The sequence below is a fragment of the Pyrus communis genome, chromosome 10, assembly GCF_041283825.1.
Source record: "Pyrus communis isolate YQ-2024b chromosome 10, ASM4128382v1, whole genome shotgun sequence".
NCBI classification, from domain to species: domain Eukaryota; kingdom Viridiplantae; phylum Streptophyta; class Magnoliopsida; order Rosales; family Rosaceae; genus Pyrus; species Pyrus communis.
In genome coordinates, this window is record NC_142574.1 from 23,432,118 (window position 1) to 23,438,412 (window position 6,295).

General features: G+C 35.1%; 1 pseudogene; it reads left to right on the forward strand.

The window, feature by feature from the left end:
• Positions 1-4,041: 4,041 nt before the first annotated feature.
• LOC148693747 (protein DOWNY MILDEW RESISTANCE 6-like) lies at positions 4,042-5,762 on the forward strand (annotated as a pseudogene).
• The last annotated feature ends 533 nt before the right edge of the window (positions 5,763-6,295 follow it).

Here is a 6,295-nt window from a genome sequence, read left to right on the forward strand (position 1 = left end):
ATATAATTAAAAAACATTTGGGGGCCCCCACTAGGCGTCTGCCTACTCGGGCTATTCCCAGGACCGGCATTGATTCTAGTTGGGGAGTTTTCTGGGATTGCAGGCAGAGAAAAAGGCTAGCATCTGCTGTATATGTGTTGAATTCCAACATTATGTAAAAATCTTATTTAACTCCATATCATGTATAGATATATGAAATCGATTACATAAGATAACAAGTAAATTTTTATTCATAATTGTCAGCTCTTTGTAAGTACCATAACAGAAAAATTATGTCTTAAAAAGTAACATAATAATAGGATAACCAAACAAAGAAAATACAACAAATTAAACTCTCAACTCCTAATTACGCTTAACTCGAACTCCATCCTTCTCTTGGTAGCGTACGTAATTTTCCTTCTTTACTCAATTTGCTTCTTCATTGAAGCTTTTATTCAAATCACGCTTTGGGGCTTTCTTAGGATTAGCTCCATTATTACGAGGTTGGTACTTTTTCTGTGCTGGTGGGCATGGGATCTTCTGGTCGCATTAATCTACTTCCTTCAGTTGTTGGCATTGTTGGACTTACTTTAGACATCTTGATCATTGAAATAAGTTAAAGCGTACACTACTTTGCAGTGAACAAACACAAGAACAATGGAAGAATCCTAAAGCCAAGCACTCAAGGAAATTATACGTTGCTGTGTTGAGAATACTAAGCCCTAGATTTATACTGTTTGTCGTCGGCTTGTTTCCTTTCCCGAAAACAAATGAAATCCTAAATAGGTTAAGCACATTTAAAGCTTTTCAAACCATAAAAGGAATATAGCTTCATCCTAGAAAGAAAGGGAGCCAACCTCCCTAAAGGCAAAGTTAAGCCGGATAACGCAGGGGGTACAACAAAAGCAAAACCCAATAATAAAACCACACTGTTAAAGGAAAATAGAGAAGAAAAATAAATTCATTTTATCATTTTTTCTGTCCCTTAAAAGAATACAATGTTTACAAACATATATAGTATAAGTTACATCGTATCACATACAAAAAATGTGTAAAAATGAAATACATTATCAAATAAAGATTTTTTCAGTCATTTGTATTATATTCTGTCAAACTCATATACATTGATAAGCTAATAAACAATTTTTTATAGCTTACACAACTTATTAAGCTAAAACGAAAAACCAACAGTTAGGTCTTTCCTTAATTATTCATTAGAAAGAATAAAAAATTATTTGCATATTATTTGCAAAAAAATAAAAAATAAAAAATCTTTGGTTGATGGTTAAAATTTGATATGTGCATAGATGTGGCCCTCTTTGCAGGATAAACTCGTCGACATCATTCTTCATGTGAGTATTGTACTCGTCATCTGGCCATGACATGCAAGAATCCCGCCTTTGTAGAGTCTTATTAATTTGTTACGACTTCAAGGATTGGTCGGATTTGAACCACCGGGTGGGGCAGAACCCTTCTGCAGTACTTGCTTGATAATCAAATTCATAGGGAAGTTGTATTTGACAGTAGTACCCCTATCCCTAATTTGCAGAACATCCTCCTTCATCATCATGAGTTTCTCTTTCCCCTAAAAAACTCTACAGGCCTCGTGTGAGTGCATGTTCACAAGAAACACCACAATACCATGGCCACCAAACGCATATTAAAAAACTTCATGTTGTTCCTTGTTTGGCAATTAGTAATTTTTCTTTTTTCTTTCTTCTTTCTTTCTCTGTATGCAATGCAAACAAGGAGATGGAGAACGAATGAATGAATTATAGAGGACTATAGAGCTCTCTATATATATGGACCAACTTATATTATGAGTTGAATTTTCCAATAATATTTTATGAAGCTATTCTTTGTTTTCACTATTGTGTCAAAAGACCAGATATTGAATGAGTCATACAATTACAAGAAGAAACTAGGTTTCAAAAAAAAAAAAAAAAAAAACATTTATATGTAAAATCACCTCAGAAAATTCCATGTCATTTCGATCGTTATTATACATTGTATTTAACTATATATACATGGAATATCTCGCAATATTATATGGAATAAGGAAATATTAATTAATTAACCTAGTGATAAAGTTGAGAATTGATCAATTCATTTGCTTGCTTCGCAGACTGAGAACTGAGAAGTGAGGCTTGACGGGGAAGCATTAACTACGACCTTGAAAGTTTGAACGTTTGTAGTATTGGATGTGTGCTAACCTTTTACACGACATGCATTACTCTGAAAAAAAATAATTGAATTTCATGGTATACGACTGAAAGTCCCATTTGACTGGAATATATCATGCATGATGTGTAGAATGATTGTCTTAATTAGGTTAAATACTCCCTGATTTTATGAACACTATTCTTTAATTGCTACTTTATATCTTCATTTATGTACGTATAAGGGTTTAGGAGATTTCTCATTGAAACATATTAAGCTCAGGATGCACAGTAGTAAGCAATTTTTTAATGTAATTAAGGGTCACACATGACATGTGTATAATAGAGTGGACATTATATATAGTTGATATATCATACACTAAGGTATAATATTTATAAATAAATACACGCATGTTAACATAAGTGAATTAATAACAAGACATACCAGTGTGACAGTCACTACATAAAATCTCCAAGGACTGCAACTAACAGCCGATACCAATTAAGTTTTTAATATTTTGATGATCGACAGGCACAAGGTTTGGTTTTGATATCTTTGTACCCGAAGTGTGATACTGCAGCGCAGCCTTAAAACTAAAAGGTCTTTAGTTGCAAAACTTCTGCATGCATGTTATAACCATAAACCCTAAACCATGTATTATTGGACTCTGCAGTTATATAACCTATATAATTGAGGGAAAAACCTATATAATGTGATATAATATAGTGTTTACTGTGCAGAATAAGTAGAGGGGAAAAACCCTAGTTGTCTTTGTATTGCTTGCAGCACACTCTACTTGAATAAGAAAATAGACGAATTCTTTAACAAATATCTTATTTTATTCTTTATGCAGTATGAGACTTGAGACGAATAGAATGTAATAAAATGTTTTATTCAAGCACTATAAGATAATACAAAGAACAATTTAAAATGTTTCATTTGAAAGTCAAACATAAGCATTATAGTAACAAAAACGTCATCAAAAGATGCGCTACCCAAACACCATCACGGAGCAAAACAAAGAAATATACACAAAAAAAAACAAAAAACAAAAAAAAAACACACACACACATACAAGCGTCTACAACCATATCTCCTAATATCCTAATATTGAAATCTTCTAATCAGTCGTGGAAATTTCAAGTTAGACTTGGAACACTAATGCAGTGTGCCTCGGAAAATAACTATCGCATCATAAAACATGTAACGCTTTGCCGACCTCCCATCTGCATCCCACACTGAAATCCGATGGAGTCCATCACAACCATTTAACCTCCCAGCGTCCGCCATAGGCAAATAACAAGATTCTCAATACTCATTTAAAAGTTTGTTGTGATAAGGAAACTGTTTGTGCAAATATAGAATGCAGTAAACATTCCGGTGATTGATCTACGTGGAGCCGAAGGCAGTGGTCATACTAGTATAACTGAGCAGATACTCAAAGCTAGTCAAGAATTCCGTTTTTTTTTCTTTCTCTTTTTCAGGTAACTTATCGACTATCGAGACTTCAAATTCTTTCCTTCATTTTTTTCTTTTTTGTGCAGTGACTTGACCTTAATGTCTGAAGAAAGTTGAGGTTCCACTATAAACCAATTGATAATAAGGGGAGTAACCCACCTCTTATAAGCTCATGCAAGGTCTCTGCTTCCATCAATGTGAGATTTTTTTTCAACACGCCCCCTTACATGTGGCAAATTTCAAGCCAAATACGTGGTCAACACAAACGGGATTACGTGGAGTTTGTATAGCCGTTTTGCTTCACATGTGAGACAACCTGCTCTTATACCATGAAGAAAGTTGGGGCTCCACCATAAAACCAATTAGCAATATGAGAAGTACTCCAACCTTTTATAAGTCTATGCAAGGTTCTCGCCCCTGTCAATACGAAATTCTTTCTCAACAATGTCGAGCATCGCCTTGCCGGCATTGGATCACAATCAAGGTATCGTTTACGTCTTCTATTTAATTACAAGATTGTCTGCATTATGTGAGCCTTTATTAAGCCAAGTGATACACAAAGAAATATCTTTATTCCAAATTGATATAAAAAATTTGGAATATATGGATGGTTGACTTTAAATCATAGGTAAGTTTGAAAGCAATTTCTCAGCTTTATATGTGCACTAATTTTCCCCTTTAATCATTGTAAGGCAAGATACACATTGAGGGAACGGAGAAGCTTATTTCAAGCTGGTACAACGGTCAAACCTTGCCTGAGAGTTACATATTCCCACGGGATGCAAGACCCGGGAATCTTACTACCGCTCCTTCGCGAGACAACATTCCAGTGATTGATCTGGGCGATGATCAAACCTATATAATCCAGAAAATACTCAAGGCTAGCCAGGAATTTGGGTTTTTTTCAGGTAACTTTTTGAGACTTCAAATACTCTTCCTTGATCATCGAATAACCACTGCTTCAGATTTTCAATTACTATGTTATGCGTCATCCAATTAATGTTATTTACAAATCAGGTTGTCAACCATGGCATATCAGAAAGTTTGTTGAACGACACGATGGGTGTGTTCAAGGACTTCTTTGACTTGCCTGCAGAAGACAAGGCAAACCTCTACTCTGACGACAGTAAAAAAAAGTTGCAGGCTCTCAGCCAGCAGTGGATATTTTGAGTTGGAAGATGTTCATTTGTGGCGTAATTACGTACAACACCCTTGCCATCCTCTAGAGGAATGTATGCAGCAGTGGCCTCAACAGCCTAGTAGATATAGGCACCAAAGATATATAGATTTCATGTTCGGAAAACTCAATTCTTTTTTTTTTGTTGCATATATTTGACATATATATTTTCATATCTACAAAGACTAATTATCGATGATATGGATTCCAGAGATCTTGTTGGGACATGTTCTGCACAAGTGAGAAAAGTAGCTATGAAAGTTTTGGAGCTAATAAGTGAAGGACTTGGGCTCGGAACTGCATATTTTAGGGATGAACTTTGCCATAATGTGACACTCTCAGTTAATCATTACCCGCCTTGCTTGGACCCAAGTTTAACATTAGGTGTACCTCAACATTTTGATCCAAACCTCATAACCATTTTACTTCAAGAAGGTCATGTAATTGGACTTCCAAGTTTTCCAGGACGGGGAATGGATCAGTGTGGAGCCTATTTCACAAGCATTGGTGGTTAACATTGGCCATCACCTACAGGTAAATCATTAGATTCAGTATGTACCCTTCTTTACGGGGAAGATTATATGTAGTTTTCAAGGCTGTCAATATCATGTTTGTTGATATAGTTGATAGTAACGGTACTTTAATACATAGCTGTCAATATCATGTCGATATGAGGGCCTGAGTATATTTTCCCACATATGTAGTCACCCTTCTTAATTACCATATGAAAACCCTTTTCTTTTTTATTGACATGAGATGTAGATTATCAGTAATGGGAAGCTGAAAAGTGCTGAACATCGTGCAGTGACGAGTTCAAGCCATTCCTGGACATCTGCTGCATTTTTCATCGCGCCTTCAGATGATTGCATTGTTGAATCTGCATTGTTACGCCTACAAACCCTTTCAATACAAAGAGTTCTTTATCAACTATGTTATGAAGCAGGGTAAAACCGAAGTTTTACTAGAAACGTTTAAGCTCCAAGCTTAGTTGATCATCATGCAAGAATTTTAGGACCTGTTTTGTTACTCTACTTGAATCTAACCTGTTAAATTCAAAAATAATTTTCAAGTTTTAGGCCTTAAAAAACTTGTTTGGTAGGACTATTTTCAAAAATTGAACTCAAGACTAACTAAAAAATATAGTATATTCTCTAAAGACATAAAAAGTGAGTTTTTAGAGTTTTTAAACTTAAATTCACTCCTTTCTTCTCTGTCCCTCCTCCCCTCTCACTCCAAATCTATCTCTATCTCTTTTCTTCCTTCTCTCTCCTCTTTTTTTTTTTTTTTTTTTGACCGTTTCCATCTATCCTCCAATCCGCTCTCTTCATTCTCTCACTCCTTTTCCTCTCTATCTCATCCGATCCTTTCTCTTCTTTTGCTTCCGCTCAATCATCTCTTTCTTTTCTCCTCTATCGTTTTCTCCCTCTCCTGCAACCCCCTCTTTTTAGATCTCTTTGTCTAGTTTAAGTCGTAAAATTTAAAATTTTTAAATCGCAAACCAATCTAGTTTTTGAGTCTTAA